The sequence below is a fragment of the Augochlora pura genome, chromosome 5, assembly GCF_028453695.1.
Source record: "Augochlora pura isolate Apur16 chromosome 5, APUR_v2.2.1, whole genome shotgun sequence".
In the NCBI taxonomy this organism is placed as follows: Eukaryota; Metazoa; Arthropoda; class Insecta; order Hymenoptera; family Halictidae; genus Augochlora; species Augochlora pura.
The window spans coordinates 13,791,361-13,809,621 of NC_135776.1; the positions used below are offsets into that span (position 1 = coordinate 13,791,361).

The 18,261-nt window shown below is 37.1% G+C and overlaps 1 protein-coding gene across 2 annotated transcripts in view; it reads right to left on the minus strand.

Annotated features, from left to right (window-relative positions):
- The window catches only part of LOC144469807 (octopamine receptor beta-2R), an 89,268-nt gene extending 76,216 nt beyond the window's left edge, over positions 1-13,052 (minus strand). For both annotated transcript variants that reach the window (XM_078180468.1, XM_078180470.1), the window contains exon 1: positions 12,490-13,052. The gene's annotated coding sequence lies outside the window, so the exon portion shown is untranslated. The remainder of the gene's footprint in view (positions 1-12,489) is intronic.
- Positions 13,053-18,261: the final 5,209 nt, after the last annotated feature.

Consider the following 18,261-nt stretch of genomic DNA (forward strand, 5'->3'; position numbering starts at 1 on the left):
TTGTTCAAATGATTTTTTAATCGATTTCAAAATTTAGTTATTCTCTCTAAGAGAAGTTTGTACTCGATTCGTAACCTCTAATTTCTTGTCTCTTATTTATTTTATATAATTCAAATGACTGAAGCTAACATTCCATAAAGAATTCTAATAAATAATTCACAATTTAAATATTCGTCCACGATGGAACAATTAAAGTATTTTGCTGTCATTGCCAAATTTTATGAATACAAACTATTGGAAATCATTTTATCCATCCATGGACGACACTGAAAAGCAATTTATGCGTCCAGATAGTTAGCAGAGATCTGCTCGGTTTTTTTTTAAATAGTTTCCGAGCGGTGTAAATGAAATGAAAAACGAATGGTTGAACTTTGTTTCACACTGTACACGCATACACAGAGACGCCGCGGAATAAAACCGAACAAATGGACCAATCGAAATAAAGGCATAAAATTTGAAATATTGTCCCGGTGGAACAATACTCAGCCAACTGTCACTAACAAAGTCAATCCGATGACAAAGAGAGTTACAGGAATCGTGAAAATGAAAAAGGGATCGCAGGCCATCGGTCAAAAAGGTTTTCCATCGTTTTATCTTCTCCTTTTGTCGATTCATTAAAATATCAGCGTGGATAACTTTTGCTTCCATCGATAATCAATGCCGCGTCTCTCTGTAAAACAACGGGAACGATTTTAGATCGAAACTGGGTCATCGGGCTTTGTTTATTATCCATACGATTGAAAAATTTACAAAATATTATATAATGAAATCGGTACGATACGATAACCATTGTCACGTGACGAGCTGACATTCCAATTTTGAACAAATCTCGAAAGAACCGTCACGGATATTCACGCATTATTCTTGACATTATTGTTTCGTTATTAATCGCCACATTTTTCATTACATTACAATACAATCGATAAAATCCTAGCGCAGGGATTTTTTAACAATTTGTATTCAACTTGAGCAGTTGAAAATCGAAGCAAAGCGTTTAAAGAACAATGAATCCAAATTCTTTATAACAATAATTCATTTAATTCGGTTAGATTGTAGGAACATTTTGTAAAACGAAATAGTTTAACAACATTTAAAAAAAACATCGTGGAAATGCATATGGTATTAAAGCATATTGGCAAGCATTGTGCAAACGAGACTCGGTAAATAATTGTTTAACTAATTGCAAGCACAATATAGTTTATTGACTGGTGAAACAAACTTTAGGGTTCGATTGTCGCGTTTTATTGTTATTATAGCCGTTCGCATAATTACGGCACCTGTAATAATTTCCATCGCACACTACTGCGGCTTTCTATGAAAAATAAATCGACCTTCAGGCAATCGATGAATTTCAGCGATAAACTCGGCGCGATTACTATACGTCGGCTTGTCACGTTTGTGTATCATTGGTGACGATCATTTCGTATTTAAAATAAAAACCGTAATTATTTTCGCGTACGTTGTTACGAATGTAACTGCAACGTGACATGCATTGCTCCAAATTTTAATGGTTTTTGTCCGTTTCGAAATATTTTTGGTACCGTATTCTCAACATTTAACGAGGCATTGTTATTTTAAATGTCATCGTGATCGACACGGGTAGACAGTTATTTTCATTGTTACGCTTGCGATCAGTTTATTGATAGAGAATGCACTCTGCTTAATAAAATATAACGGAGACTGAATTTTAACGAATACCCTTATTACATTTAAAAATATCTCACGTTATTTAATAAATATTTAAACATCGTGAGAGAAATACTATACACCACTAATTTATTCGACAAATTCTCTATATATAATATTACCGAGAAAACTTGATTCCAAACAAAATATTTATCAGATGTATACATTATAAATATTCCAAACTTTATGTATAAACAAATGACAGTCAAAATATATAGACATAGAATAAATCGATAATAAGAGGTGCCACCTGTAAATATTATTACACAGACGAATCCAGACAGATGAAATCTAAGAACATCCACTAAGCAAATGCAGCGACAGCTAAATGGCGTTTACAAATAAATTAAGTAGAACGACGGCTAAACTCGAAATGCAAGCAACTTATGAGACAGAATAGGTGTATGGTGGAAATAAATGGCGGCAGTAAACGCGCGGATAAATCCAAGGGAAGTGGCCTTTCAATTGAGCGTTCGCGAGAGAGGGTGCGCGACCAGCCGACTGCCGCAATACGGCCGGCGAAAGAATTGTAGAACAGGTGTGCTCGGACAAATAGCCGGCAACACTTATTCCAGGTGTCACGCGAAACAGTATCGCGCCGGCAGATACGATCTTATTTGCTAAATAGAATTTTCCTGGGCGGCGGCGCGCAGCGCGAGTCGAGCCTGTAAACAAATTCGTTACGGCGTAACGCGCGTCGAGGTATCCGCTGCCAATGTCACCACTTTCGAACGGTCGCCTAATGTTTCCATGTTACTTGGCTGATCAACGACAGAAGCTGACGTTAGTCATACCTGTCGCATTATCACCTGTCTGCCCGCTGTATTATCTGCTTTGAAACGAGTATCGGACTGCGGAAAGTTCCACGATTTTATTATATTATTAGGTTGTTACTTCGTTATTTTGTTAATTCGTTCATTTGTTTATTCGTTCCTCCTTTCGTTCAATTGTTCGTTCCTTCATTTATAATATTGTCAATTCGTTATATCATTCTATCGTCGTCTCGTTACTCCATTATTATTTCGATTCAAAATTATATCACTACTTTATCATTTGTTATTCATTTTATATTGATTTATCAGTTCAATATCATTTTTGAAGAGAATAGTATGCTTCCCACACTTTACCATTCTTTCTTAACCCTTTGCGCTCGAGCGGTGACTCTGAGGCACCGCTGAAATTGTTACAGCAATTTTCAAGATGATTTTTATATCATGAAAAATTAGATTTCAAAAATTATTAAAAGCACAACTGTTGCTGCACGAGTTTTACTAGATTCAATTTCATGTGCATAAAATACATTTTGTCATATAAAATGGAAATGCTATTTAGTCAGAAATGTTCATTTAAAATTCTAGTTAAAATGGCTTCGAGTGCAAAGGGTTAATAATGCTAATAATTTGATATTTCGAATTATGTATTCAATTAGTGGACGTAAGTGCTCATTAGTTTGTATCCGCTTAACGAGTTTAAATATTTCTGTTCCTTACTAAAAATGATTAATAGTTGTCGCCGTAGTAACTTCTCGTCAGGTATGCAAATGTTACACGTAACGTACATGGGGGGTAGGATAATGATAATTAACGATCTACAGTCTTGACATATATGTATACATTGTGGGCAATTTTCCAATTTTCTGGTGTTCGAAAAGTAGAAGTGATCTTTCAGTGTGATAACTGTGACAACAGTGTGACAATTCATGCTTTACAATGTGTGATAAGGATAATTGTTTACAGTTTGTTCACCAATTAACTTACTAATTATATTTAGTTAGTTTGAGAAAACGTTTAAATGTTTATTACATTACATTGAATTACATTATGTTACAGTGTATTATATTGTATTACATTGTACTATATTGTATTACATTATATTGTACTATATTATATTATATTACATTGTACTATTGTTCTATATTATATGGTATTGTATCATATTGTACCATATTATATTACATTATATGATATCATATAATATTTCACCATATCCTGCTACAATACGATACATTATACACTATATTATATTATTTCCCACTATACCATCCTAAAGAAAACTTACTAATTAATTCACTAAAATATACAAAATTAATTCCCTCCTCTGCAACTACGACTACCAAAATTGATCACCCCCTGCTAGACATTAAATAGCAATAATCTCAAGCAATTATATCCAATTTCAGTGCAAATAATTTCTAATCCCACTTCCTCAATTCCAATTAATCTCCACTACCTCCATAGATCCTAATTACTATTTATTTCCGAAGTTCCAAACGAGACAATGATTTAATTATTACTCCGAATGTTCTCGCCCATCGCAGGTGTTATTTACAACACGATCCAATAGTAATCTAAAAATGTGCGCTGTGAGGAAGCTTATTGGCAATGTCTCAAGCATGATTGATTGGCTGAGAATGATGAGAAGCTCATTTATAAAACGGAGTGTGAACGGCGTGTATGTACACACGGCATATACATGTGTGTATAGACGGTATATATATGTATATGTATATATATATACAGTCTCTTATCGACCCAGATGTTCCATGAAAATTGTTAATGCACTGGATTCGAAGCCAGTAGACGATATCGTCGAAGAAGTTTTCAATATATAATAAATCAATGGCTATTCGACACTCTAGTGACAATGTAAAATTGAGCGGTTGCAAGGGAACCATGCTTGGACACTGGCTAACTAGTTTTGAATACAGTGTATCTTATGAATCTGTGTTGCTTCTTGTCCAGCAGGCGTTCGTATTAATTACAATCAGGCGGGCGGGTATTAACCTAGTAAGTAACTTGTTATTAACTTTCTCTATATTATTGAGATCTGAGGAAATGTCCTCTGAAGTTATAAATATTATTCTGATACAAGAAACAGTTCTTATAATTTACTGTGTAGCAGCTATTATAGTTTAAATGAACACGTGATAATAGCAATTTTACTTCTAATGATAATTGAACTAATAATTTATAGAAATTATATATTGGATATGTAAAGAAATATTTTATAAATATCTAGTTAGTTTTTTCAATATGGGCTGTATAATTATATTTTCTAGTTATGTTAATTAAATTATGCGCGTGGAGGAAGAACGACTTTATCAATGGAGCGAGTATATACGCATTTGACATTTCTTTCATTTATTAATATTACTAAGAAACATTATATACATATTCATGACGTTATACAATACATATACTATCCTAATTTGCTTAAAAATTTATAATTTGATTAGAAGCTGTTTCTAAAGTCATAATGCGTAGCATGATATACATTGAGCTAACAACTTTGCTGTATCCAATTGTTTTAATTCTTCATAATAGAGACACATTGCTTCTAATAAATTATTTAAGCAACGAAGATAAGCTAGTAAATTAATATATTTAAGAATCGTCGAGGTTATATATTTTAATCGGAAAGTTAAATTTCACTTCGATACGATCAGTAAATAGCGACCAATGAATTTGTATCGGCTTCCGTGTAACTCGAATTAGAACGATAACGAGTCGATAATGAAGACAAACAGGAGTTTCGACGTGCAGGACGCGCGCAAGCGAATCGGCAAATATAAATATAAATACTGTATCTGGTATTGCCACGTTCCCACATGATTTTATTGCTCCTCTCGACAAATCCCACGTTTGCGAACAGCTCATAACAGGACCTATGTTTTAATGGAACGGACTCCGTTAAAGTAGGATAGGTGTCCCAATTACCCTGACTTTATGCCAATTTTTGCTTTGCGGAAACTCCAGTTAACTACTGCACATTTTATTTAATGCTCTTATTAATATATCTTGATTTAAATATCTCTTGATTTTTCAGCCATTTAAAACATATTCGTTTGCACGACAACAATTAGTAATTTAATGATGTTTTTAATTAAATAAATATAGCTCTCTATCTACACCGAAGATATTATAACAATTAAATACTCTCATCATCGTGATTTTTATTTAATTAAATTATTTAAAGAAGGAATTAGTTTTTAAGCAACTCTCGTTTCTTGAAATTCAAGCTGAAAACTTTTATTTTTACAGAAATATCCGCAGACTACTCGCAATATTCATGTTCTGCAACTGGCGCAGACGATTCTTTTTTTTCAGGAAACATTAACAACAACAAGATCTTCGTTACCAGCATCTCTACTGTATTATTAAAAACAGTGCTCGCTCTTATAAAACATAAACACTTCTGTTACCGCAGACTTCTCTTTCGCTTCACGATTTCTCTGGAACGATGCAATATTTGTAATTTAATCTGCGGATATTTATACAAAATACAGATAATCAAAAGAACGCGAAAAATCCCAAGTTAAATAAAAATGTCTTCCTTAACAACTAATAACTTAAGTAATACGCCGAATCGGTGTGTTCAAATTCTTCCAAACAGTTTCGCATTTATCCAACTCGGTGTTCTCGCAAATGTATAAAATCCGCACAGTCCAGTAATTATAAGCAGCGACACGCACGCGATTAATTTCATTTGCCTTACGTAAGACAGAGATCTGTGCGACAGGAGCGTGACGCTATTGCCGAACGCGTTACAAAATCCGTTTGACACGAGTCCGAGAATCGTGCTGCAACGAGGGCGCGGTGTAATTTAAAAATTAGCCGGGATCGCGGCGCTCGAGATCGAATTTGCCGCGTCGGCGACGATCAAATCGTAATACACCGGGTGTCGATCGCGTCCTTCGATCTCGCTGCGCCCATTAAATCGGAATTTCGAATGGTCGAGTCGATTACGCTTGAAAGCCTGTCCACGCTGCGAAACTTTTTCCTACGGAGAAACTCGCGGAAGCATTCCGAGGTGCTAATAAAACGTACTTCATTCAATCCGAATCCGCTTCGTTGAAAATGAACGACATGCCTCTCTCTCTCTCTCTCTCTCTCTCTCTCTCTCTCTCTCTCTCTCTCTTTCTGGTCAGGCAATTCATGTTTCGGCGATTGGATCGAATCGCATCAAGCCATTTTGTCATTGTTACGCCCGCATTATTTATTTCGGTGGGCGAACAATGGACGAGCCGACCCGATAAACCCGCGAAATTGCGAATTATAAAGGGTCGAATACGCCGCGAGAGTTGGCCGAGTAAAAGATACGTTGCAACGCTGAAAAAAGGGGGGTTGTTCGGGAGCAGCGAGTTGCCGGAATAATTAGAACGCGGATTTTTGCAAGAACGCGGCCTGTTTTCCGGATTACTTCGTGCTAACGAGGACCTAACAAAATTTCAATTCCCGGGGACTTGTTCGGAAATGTTCGTGCCAGGCCGTGTTGAAATTGTAATTATGGTGTCTCGTGGAATATTCTGTCTTTTGTGCGGCGTTGTAGAATGTTGAGCAATTCGTTATTCAGAGGCATTTTATCGGGCAGGGCTCAAAGGGTCTGGAGATAATTAAAATTGCTGTTCCTGTGTTCGCTGTTTCTACGATTTTGAATGGCACTGTTTCGTATTTCTGAATTTATTACAGGACAGAACAACGTTTTTGGAGCTTATAATTGATATTTAATAAAATATTGCATCGCTTCTACATTTCGGAATAAAAGACTAATTAGAAGGATGTAGAACTAGAGGGTTGACAATTTTTTATTCTTATCTTCGCAGTACTAATTTATATTTATATATATTTATATTTTATTCATTTTACATTATATTTTATATTTTATATTTACATTTACTTATATATTTAATAATGAATTTTCACGCATTTTAGACAGTCGTTAATGTTTCGACATTCTCATAAACGCTGATATTAATTACAAACGTTTACCAAAGTTGCCTTATTATATCTGCGAAAGCTACTCCATTATTAATAATTTAGCATCACTTCAATTTTACATTTATATTAGCGTAGTATACATTAATTCAATGAAGATTAATTTCTAAAAATATCTACGAACTGATAAAGCATAGGGTTGCAATTATAGTTAACAATAAATAGTATTAAATTTGATATAATATTATTCGGCCCCCCGACAGTCATAATGTAATGACAATCGCAAGCGTGGGTTACCAGACACTACTCTCAGGCTGCCTGAAAGCGTCGCTAGATGAACATTAATTAGGTTAATAGTTAACGCAACTTTATGATTAGATAATTAAGGTAATGATGTATGGGATCTTCTCAAGTCGCTCCACGCACCAATTCTAAGATAAAGACGGTATCTCGTAACAAAATGTTTATTTTCTTAATTTATTTCATTCATTTGCGATATATTAATTTGACGAAATTGCAGACACGATGTTTCCTTTGTTTACTTTAGTAGAAAAGCACGGACCGTGTAGAAATAACCGAGCCAGTAATACATTTAGTTGCAGACGAAAACATAATGAAATGATGTACAAATGTGCATTATTTCTTTCATTATAATTAAATTCATCTCCGCATACAATGACCCAGTGAAAATGATATTAAATTAAACAGTACGCTGAGAATATAATAATTGCTCTGGGGAACAAACGCCACCTTTTTAGACATGCCTTCCTGTTCTTCCTTTCCTCTATGGCGACGTCTACCACTCTATGCATAGGGTTTCCTATAACCGGTGGTATAATTATAATTGTGTATAATAAAACAAGCGGAGGATGCGGATACGATTGCAACAAAAATATACGTTTCTTTGTGGAACTATTTCCCTTTGAACAGGGCAGACCGCAGGGCGAAGCTTGACGGGGGTTAAAATGTATCTCTGAACCTTTAGCTTCATGTGGGTTGAAAGGGGTATCCTTGAACCATACATAACTAGCACTTATGATATTTTATTAACGTATTTAAACACTGTAACGCATAATATCTGCTCCGAAATAATTTGTTATTTCATTCAAGTCTAAAGCTTGCCGTGAAAAATAGTTCGGAATTCATTTATTAGAATCAACATTATTACTTAACATTAAATTGCTTTCTACATGTTATTAATAAAAATAAGAATCTTGAAATATTATACATTGCTTCGAAAGAGTATTGATTATTATTGAGTAAAAAGGTACAGATTATTGATTAATTAAAGTATCAGACTTGAAAATGAACTCGCCAAAATCCCTTTCAAATGTTACTGGTTAACAAAATTAATAAATAGTGTAAAAAATAATATAGCAAGGGAGAAATAAAATTGCCGAGATCATTTTCGACCACTGTATTTAAAATAATATATATCGAATTATGGTCTATTATATTAAATTAATAAATAATTTGAAAAATGAAACAGCAATGGAGAAATAGAAATGCCAAAATCACTTCCGATCGTCGTACTTAAAATAAAATATATTGAGTTATGGTCTATTATTATAAATTAATAAATAATTTGAAAAATGAAACAGCAATGGAGAAGCAAAAATGCCAAAATCATTTTCGACCTCCGCATTTAAAATAAAATATATCGAGTGGTCAGATATGTCAATCTTTTCGTAATCGGCGATTCAAAGACAACCCGTATCCGCGCGCTCCTATCGAAAGGGTGAAAGCTCGGCATCTCTAGCGAAGTTCGACGCCACTGGTTCCACCCCTGAAATTATCTCGGCGCACTGACGAGAAACGTTCGCCGGCCACAGGGAAACCGATTCGACGAGGCTCAAATTTACCGTGCCGGCAAGCGAAACCTATCGTTGCAAACTCATCCCCGACGCCGAGACCGAATTCCTCCGCGGACAACTGAATCGCTGACCAGAGCGCTCGATCATATTCCTCGCGGAACACGATCGCTCTGCGAAACTGTCCCTAAAACTCCGCTATTTTCCTAATCGGGTCTTAATCTACCCTAAACGCGCGGCACCGTCTCCCTAATCTCTCTGCGGAACAATTGGCGAAAAGCAGAGCTCGAAACCGATTTCTCGTACCGATTCGAGCGACTTTCAAGGCTGATTGACCAGCCCGAATTATTAATTATGTCATCGCCGATTCGGATTTACGCTGATCGATTCCGGTATTATTAAACGGGAAATTCTCGGGGATTAATTCCGGGGGTTGAAAGTGGACCGACGGAGATTAACCCCATGCCGTTCCATTTTATCTCTAGCTATATCGATTAGACGTTTTCTGATCATTGTAATAATTTTTTGGAAAAAGAAAATTTGTATTTATTGTGTAATAATTAAATATAGCGGAGAAAAGGATATATAATATTTATAATTATCTGGTTAAAGAGTGCGGCAAGGGTTTGAGAAGCGTCGTGAAATTTTCAATCATTGGTATAATCGAAGTCATCTGCACATCAATCTTAAATTTGGCTATTATGTTGCGTATCATTTATTTTATTTATGCAGGAATTAATGTTCTTTCCGAATAATTTGTCCATTTCTCCATCGAATGCCGTGCAATCCTATAATATTATTGCATCTAAGTGACTAATAAATTTAAAAAGTGCTTAATGCATCTAAAATAATACTATTTTTATTTTAGACAATCCTAAGCTTACTCACTTAGGGTTGGTCCACATTTATTTCCGTCCGTTTTAATTGCGATATTGATATTTTTAGAACAATGGTTAACGTGCCAATTAAGCCAAGATTAGCAATAAAAGCGATATTTAATACGAATTGCGTTAATTTTAATAAACTACCGGCTACTCTAGCGTGACTATTGTAATAAAGTATAAAAAACTGTATAAGGTAAATGGAAGTTTTTTAGATTAAAATATGCAAAGCGGTGAGAACTGAGCGAACGGGCCACAAAGGAAAAAATAATTCAAGAGCAGATTAATAATAAGTCCCGCATTGTGAATTGCCGATAAGAAGCTTATGGTGTTAATTAAAATGTTAACTAGGTTAGCAAAAGCGTCAGAGATCGATACTATATTCGTCATCGAATAAGTGAAACGCGGAATCTGAGTCAGATAGCTGAACGAGTTCAATGGACGTGGAACTTTTATCGCATCGAACACGAACGACAATGTAAAATCGTCGTTTACAAAGCTGCTGTTCTCGTTGCTTTAAACATGCGTCGCTCGTTGTATTAGTGGAAACAAAGTAGGAGGGCTAACGAGAATCTGCATGAACTTGTCAGGTAGCTAGGAACAAATAGTCACAATGGATAGTACGTATGCTGGCGAAGATTCGAAATATCCTTGTCACAATTTTAGAACAAGCGACACCACTTAGCACTACTGACACTAGAATTAAGTCAAAGACTCTAACAACGCTGCAACGTGGCTTGTAAAGCGTGCGACCAACATTTTCGCGATCAAACGTTCACAATTATTTTCGTTCGATCGATGGAGCAATTAACCTTTTGCGCTGTTCAGCCGCCAAAGCTATTTAATTTATTTTCTATATTTTTACATAAAATTAAAACATTATTTTGTTACGTATATTTGAACTTTGGAAAGGTGTTAATAAAATTTTATTTTACTTAATCATGTATATTACGACATTATTATTATATATTATAGCATGACACCTGCGTATAAACTTAATGCAACAGTAAAGGGTTAAAATTCTGACGTATTGTATTCTTCTGTCGCAGTCTATTGCGACAAACAATATTTTTATGGCTCGAAATCGTCAACATAATTTAAGGAAAGGTATACCACGCTTTTCTAATGGCTCCTGGGATTTATTTATATATAATTTATATATATTTATAATATAATTCTTGACAATAGTCGAGAGGTGTATAAATATACATCTATAAATAGAGAGAAGTACAGATATAGGTGTACCTATTATAATATTAAATTACTCTGTCTATGTTGTCGAAGCGTGTCATCGCGAATGTCATCGATACGTTCGATTCCTGAACGTGGAACGTGATCCATGGATCGAAATGCGTCCCTTTGTGATCCTTGTTACAAATTTTATCGAAATATACGACACGCGCGAAAATTTTAAATGTATAATAGCAAAATAAAAAAAAGTGGAAATATTGAGTCCTCTGTACAGATCGGTTCAGCGTGAATCGATAAATAACTGATAATAAATAAATCACTGATTTAAGGATCGGTATGTAAACAAGTCTTGCATTGCGAAACGCTACTTTCTACGCTACATATCGGATCAGACATGTTCTCAGAATAAAGAGAAGAGAAATAAATGTAAATTCAGGCATTCAATTAAAACTACCCCTCGGATTCATCAATCTTCCGTCACCCACACTCGTCCAATCCGAATCACACACGTCTATCCACACACTCTAAGCTGTTATCATTATGCAGACGAATCAAGCAAACCTCTCATAAATAAAAGAGAAATGATTCTTGATGCGAATATTAAATTCGTTCACACTACTCCTCGAACTAGCAGATTGTCGAAGCAGATACAATTGTTTACAAAACTAAAGGATCCGTGCAAAGAAAAGTTCAAGAGCATTCGTATAAACAATTGTATGAAAATATACAAAATATACAAATTAGAGAAGCCTCTGTATGATAGAATATTTATATATAATTATGCAGTTATTTAAGTAAAACTACCCCCTTGTGATAGATCAATTTTCTGAGATTTATATAGAATTTCTGGGGTGTTATTTTTCTATAAAGAGCAGATGTATGTTATACATATAAATTAAGAATGTTAGAGAACTTGGGAGTTCGATTTATTTAAACCAGTTTCTAAATCAACTATCAATGGTATCTTGATCCCTATCCATGGACTCAAAGATCTACAAGCAGACTGCAACATCATCCAGACATCTTGGAACTAAAGTTAATGACATCTCTAGATATTGAAATGATCTAAAGCGCCCTTAGATATACAGAGCATATCCAGTTCAAATAAACAAACAGGCTCGAACAATTGCGACACAAGGCACGACGATCCGCCAGTAAACACGATCTAGCAAAGATCGTTCTCGCGATCGAGGAGGAGCCACTTACCGGAATAACTGCGGGCGAATCCCGTCCGGGGGTGAGTTTTCACGCACTTTTCACGAGCACTATACGCCACTGTCACCGGTCCCGATCTCCGATGCACAATCACTGACCATCGAGGACACTGGACGCCGTCTCATCTCACCGCACTAGGACGCACTTCTCCGGCTGCATCATCGTCATCGACACCGTCATCATCCCTTAACCGAGGTGTATCGACCTTTGCTGGCTCCCTATCCTCGGACAGGAAACACCTGTTCGGTCGAGCACCGGATCCACGCGTTCCCGACTTGCCACCAGTCAAGCTATCAAAGCGTGCCACGGGGGTGAATTTACGGGGGGATGATCCGGCGGTCGAGGGGGGTGGCCGGGATTACTGGTCTCTCCGGAAGACGGCGTGGTCCGCGACACTTTTTCGGAACGTTCGATCTGCCGGCCGATAAGGGGTTGTCGTCGCCGGATTATTTTTCGGGGGTTGCACCGCGGGGGAGGGGGGGGGGGCTGGGGTGGGGGGGTTGTAGTTTTCGACGACGGAACGTGACAGAACGGCCCTCGCGGACACTCGAAGAATCGACAAAGCTCGCACCGTGGCGGGTCGACCGCGACTGAATCGAGCTAAGTCGGCTCGGAACGCGACGGCTTTGAATGAGAGTGGATGCGCGAGAGAGACGCCGGTACACGGTGGGAGAGGGAGAGAGCGATTCGGGGAGGGGGCGACCGACTGCCTACCGGGATTGGAGGGGTGCAGGGTGACCGGGAGGGGAGATGGCGTGAGATAGTAGCCGGAATGATAGTAATGAAGGGGAAAGGGGGCCGATCGGGGAGAACGGATTTTTCGGAAACAAAGGGCGCCGCGCAGTTTTGCCAGATTTGTAGGGCAGGGGTGTTATTAACTTCGATCGCAGGAGAGGGTGGAAAAACGCGGACGGATGGAGGCTAGATTGCGGCGCGCTGCTGCAGTCTGGATTTTCGAGTGCTTTGTTGCGGTGGAGGGTCCTGTGGTGGCCCAGGAATGTTTGTTTAGTTACTGCCAAGTAACTATTAAATAGTTAGTTGCTATTAAGTTAAGTTGGTTACCGTTAAGTAACCATTAACCCATCGCACTATGATTCCTTTCACGCTGTGTTAACCCCTTGCACTATGACTCCTTCTCGCGTCACGTTGATTAGCATTAACTTGTTCTCAATATTTTTCTTAATAGCACCAGATAATTTTTGTTTTCTGTATTCTTTTTATTCACTGCTGTTTCTAAGCTTTGATAACAAAAGAATTCAATTTAATTTCGATATGGAAGGAATTAATAATTTATTAAGTTAGCAGAGCTTGCGTGTAACCTTTGTCACGAGTCTGACTCGTTGTTATAGTGCAAGGGGTTAATTAGAATTTATTCGTTCTTAATACTTTCTTTAATAGGACTAAACAAATTCTATTTCTTATATTCCCTTTATTTATCTTTGTCTCTGTACTTCGATAGCAGAATAATTAAATTTGATTTCGATTCGAAATAAATTAATAATATTCATATTTAGTAGATTATGCATGAAAACTTTATCACGAATCTGACTCGTTATTGTAATTCAAGGGGTTAAATGGTTGTTTCTAGGTTAAATAAGTTAGTATAGAATCAGTGAAGTGTATAAAAGTGTTTAATTTAATTTAAATAAATGACGCGGTCATATTTATTATATATTTTAACGTTTCGGTCAGCCGAAACGAATCTCATACAGCAGTTCAGTGAACTAAAATTGTTTAACTGGAGGCAAGAGACGTCGATAAAGCGATCGGAAAGTATGCCTGCAGAGATTCTTATGGTTTCACCACTGAAATTCTTTCTAGACGATCACGCGATGTCACTGAATGAGTTGCTACACGAATCGACAGCGCGTCGATCGATTGTAACTGTCTTTTGCTTCGGACTCGTGTTTTGACGCGAGTGAGAGTAGGTCAGTATAGAATTTTCATGCTTCCGATAAGTGATCGTATCGCTGCAAGAGTGAAGATATATAACAGACGCTAAACATAAATAATAAAACATTTAATCGCGCAGGATGTAGTCAACAACTTGAACAATGTCTACATCTAAATTTTGTAAACGCTTCTTTCATATGTAACCAGCATGGCTATACGTATAATTTTCCTGCATTCTATTCTATAAGTCTTTTTATCTCGTATCATAAACTAGCGATTAACCATAGGGAAACTATACACAGTATTCTACAGTGTTATTTATTTCACTAAATGTCGCTAGATCTATTTTAATATGCTCCTTTATCTTCCTCCACCCCCATATTTATGTCTCGCCCTTTTGACGTTTCTCGCACCGATAATAGATTCCCGGTACTACCGAGAGAATCGTATTATGTAATTGCATTTGCGACATTATTCCATGGTTAAGTTCGTAGGTTAATAGACGATCGATTAATTCAGAGAGCGTGAGCGAACGCGAACCGCGTTTCCGTCACGCTACGTTAAACGTGTAGAAGAAGCTATAGAACTTTGCCTTGGACATTATACGCCAGCTGATCTATTTAGCAGACACTGTGTCGTCGACTAATCATTCATTCAGATCGCTCGAGCAATCCATGTGCCAGCGTTTTAGATTGTAGCACCTTACGAAGGCGTAACGGTCAGACCGCGGACTCCGTGCAGATCGCGCGGATTAAATTAGAATTTCCCAAATCAACGAAAAATTTTTACAGCTTGTATGGAATTAATAATTCGCGTCGCAGGATTGTTTAACAAATCTATTATGCAATGTTGTGGTTCGACGAAACTCTGTAACAATCATTTTATTATCATAAAGTAGATTTTTATGTGAAATATTTACAATATTTAGCATGCGATAGAGTAGTTCGAATTATGCTAAAATATCGGAAATCAAAAATTGTGAAGGTAGAATAAATTCCTTTGCAAAGCTTCGTTACCTAAACTTTATTATTTGGGAACCTCGAGCTCCGCGAAGAACAAATTAAACAAGCCGGTTTACTGCGTCAACATTCCATTAATTAGGGACTAAACATAACCTAAAATCGATACCGTCGAACCGGATAGCTCCTCAAATATTCCTCCACGATAAAAATACTTCAAATTCCGCGACTAAATAACAAAACGCAAGAAATTCGGTCAGCATCCCCCGCGATCCACGAAGTTTATAAACAATATTACCCAGGAATTTTTAAATGAGTTGTAACAAGCTCCGCCGCCGCCTGAATTTAAATAACACGTCAGAGAATACCAGGGAAAAAAGTTCGTCTTCGCCCCCGTTTCCTATTTTTCAACCCCGATTCCATTCTTGCTTCTCTTGATTCTCATTTCATTTTTCGCACGTTCGCATTTCCGAGCGCGTTTCCTCCAGATTATATTTCAGCGTCGCATTCCGCGGAACATCCTCGCGCCTTTCTTTTCCCATTGCAACCTATTTTTCATATCAAGTCGTCTTCCCCTTTTCCAAGCAAGCTCCTCTTCTTTCGCGGAATTCCGTCTGACAGAATCCCTTGAACTTCGTCGTCAGTTTCGTTCCCTGGAATTATCGTCGGCCGGAGGTTTCTTCGCCGATCGGAGAATCCCCTTTTCCCGCGGCCGGACTCCGAAGGGCGTAATTAATTTCGAAAGGCTCCGCTAACTTATTGATATTTCCGCGGTCTTCCACGGCGTCTCTGGACGAGGCATTCCCAGCTTCCTGGATTCCCTCTTTGCGACTTACTCCGCGGACCGTTGCCGCTGTTTCTTCTCCGCGCTGTCCCTTTGACAATCCCATTGTCTTTTTGGCAACGCTCGCGACCCTTTCTTCCTTCTTTCAGCGCAAGTAGACCGCAGTCTACTCTCTGCTCCTTTGCTAGTCTCCGTTTGTAATTCCTCGGAACCTCTAGCAATTCCTCGTCCCTTTGTCGTCCTCCGCGCTGGCCGGTGTCCGCTCCAATAATGCTAACTTTATGGTTTAATCTGTCGGTTTAACACATTCTTTCGTTTCACCCGTGCATTCAGTTCTTACGAAAATCATCTTAGTCGATGATTGAATCGCAGATGGTTATTCGTTTATTTATTGCTGTTGTCTATATCGTCGCCATTTTGTGGAATACAGTAACGCATAACGTTGTCTGCAGTTCCTAGAATAAATTTCATTGCCGTGGAACAATAGGTAATTTATTATCATACGTGCGTGCATTCTCATTCATGCAGATTATTTCTGTATCTTTTCTATCTTTGTTTTTGCATTAATCGATTTGACCAAGGAGCGGTTCAGTCGACTGTATCTTATTGTATCCTTATTCGCTGTCTCTGAAGTATTAATCTACTTATTTTTTTATCAATACTTATTTATTGGTATGTATTAATATATATATAAATTAATTCATAGTGACAGTATTTATTAGCTTTTATCAATTTGTATACAATGTTTTTATTACGCTGTTCACGTAATTTATTTTAGTTGCATCGACACGATACCTTTATTTTCCATTTCTTTAGTGACACTTATTAATTTCCCTATTAATTTATTAGTACTTATTTATTGGTATGTATTAATATATGTATATAAATTAAGTCATAGCGACAGTATTCATTAGTATCTATCAATTTGTATACAATGTTTTTATTACGCTGTTCACGTAATTTATTTTAGTTACTTCAGACTGCGACACACTATGTTTTTAATTGCTAATCTTGCTTCGCGTTTGCAATGTTCGTATAATAATCCTCCTTGTTTCAAACCGTACGGTAATCTCCACCCTTCCGTTTCCATTCCGCAGCTCTTGTATCTTGGCGAAACAGGTTCTTAGGCATTCTGTTTAAACATTATACAGGATACAATTACACCGGTGCTGGATGCAATTTGAAATTACCCTAATTCCTCCTTTACACTTCTTCCGTGTTTTGATAGCTCCGCTAACATTTGTTCTTCCCAGCGGCAATTGTATCTCCAACGGTACACGCGGATTCATTTCTGTGCAAAAACTTGATAATTGAACGGAAATCGAACGCCCGATCGCCTTGGACGAATGAAAAACATTAACGCGAAACTCGATCGCTCGCTTTTTAATGCCAGACGGACAAACGGTATCTGCTTCGGTGAAAAACTCGATCGATTGCCGAAGATCCCGTCTCGCGCGGTACAAATGAAAAAAAAAGTACACTTCGAGCGAGTCATTCCGAAGTCATTTTTTAACAGAAACGTTATCTACGCGTGTCGAAGAGACTTTATTCGAAGCCGTGTCTTCTTTTCAAAAGCTGCGATTCGATCCGACGTTTGACGTTCCGTATTCATCGATCATTGTTCAATTTTTAATAATGCCCGCGTTCGTTATCAAAATTAATACAAATGATGAAAGAGATCGAAGGCTTTTTTCTGTCACCCACGGTTGATTAAATGATATTTAATTCATAATTTCGTGCCAGGACTCGTCGAAAAATACATTTCCGTTATTACCAATGATACTTCGTAATGATATTTTAATAAAATTCATTAAAAAATATTCGATAGAATCAGATAAAGATGGATTTGGTTCCCCAAATTCAAGGGTAAATATAATACTCTTTTCCAATCATTTAGAGAACTAAATAGTGTAAAACCATGCGCTTTGTTTTAAAAAGAATGCGGGATTTTGATCGAAAAATTTAATCGCTCGAGAAAATATTTGGAAAAAAATATTTCAAACACAGAAATATCGTTCCCAATTTTTTCGATTAATTGTTCACCGATTCCTAGCTTGTGGCGTGCTATCCCCCATGGAATACATGCGCCCACGTCATCGTTACTTTTAAATAAAAACAGGGAAAAAC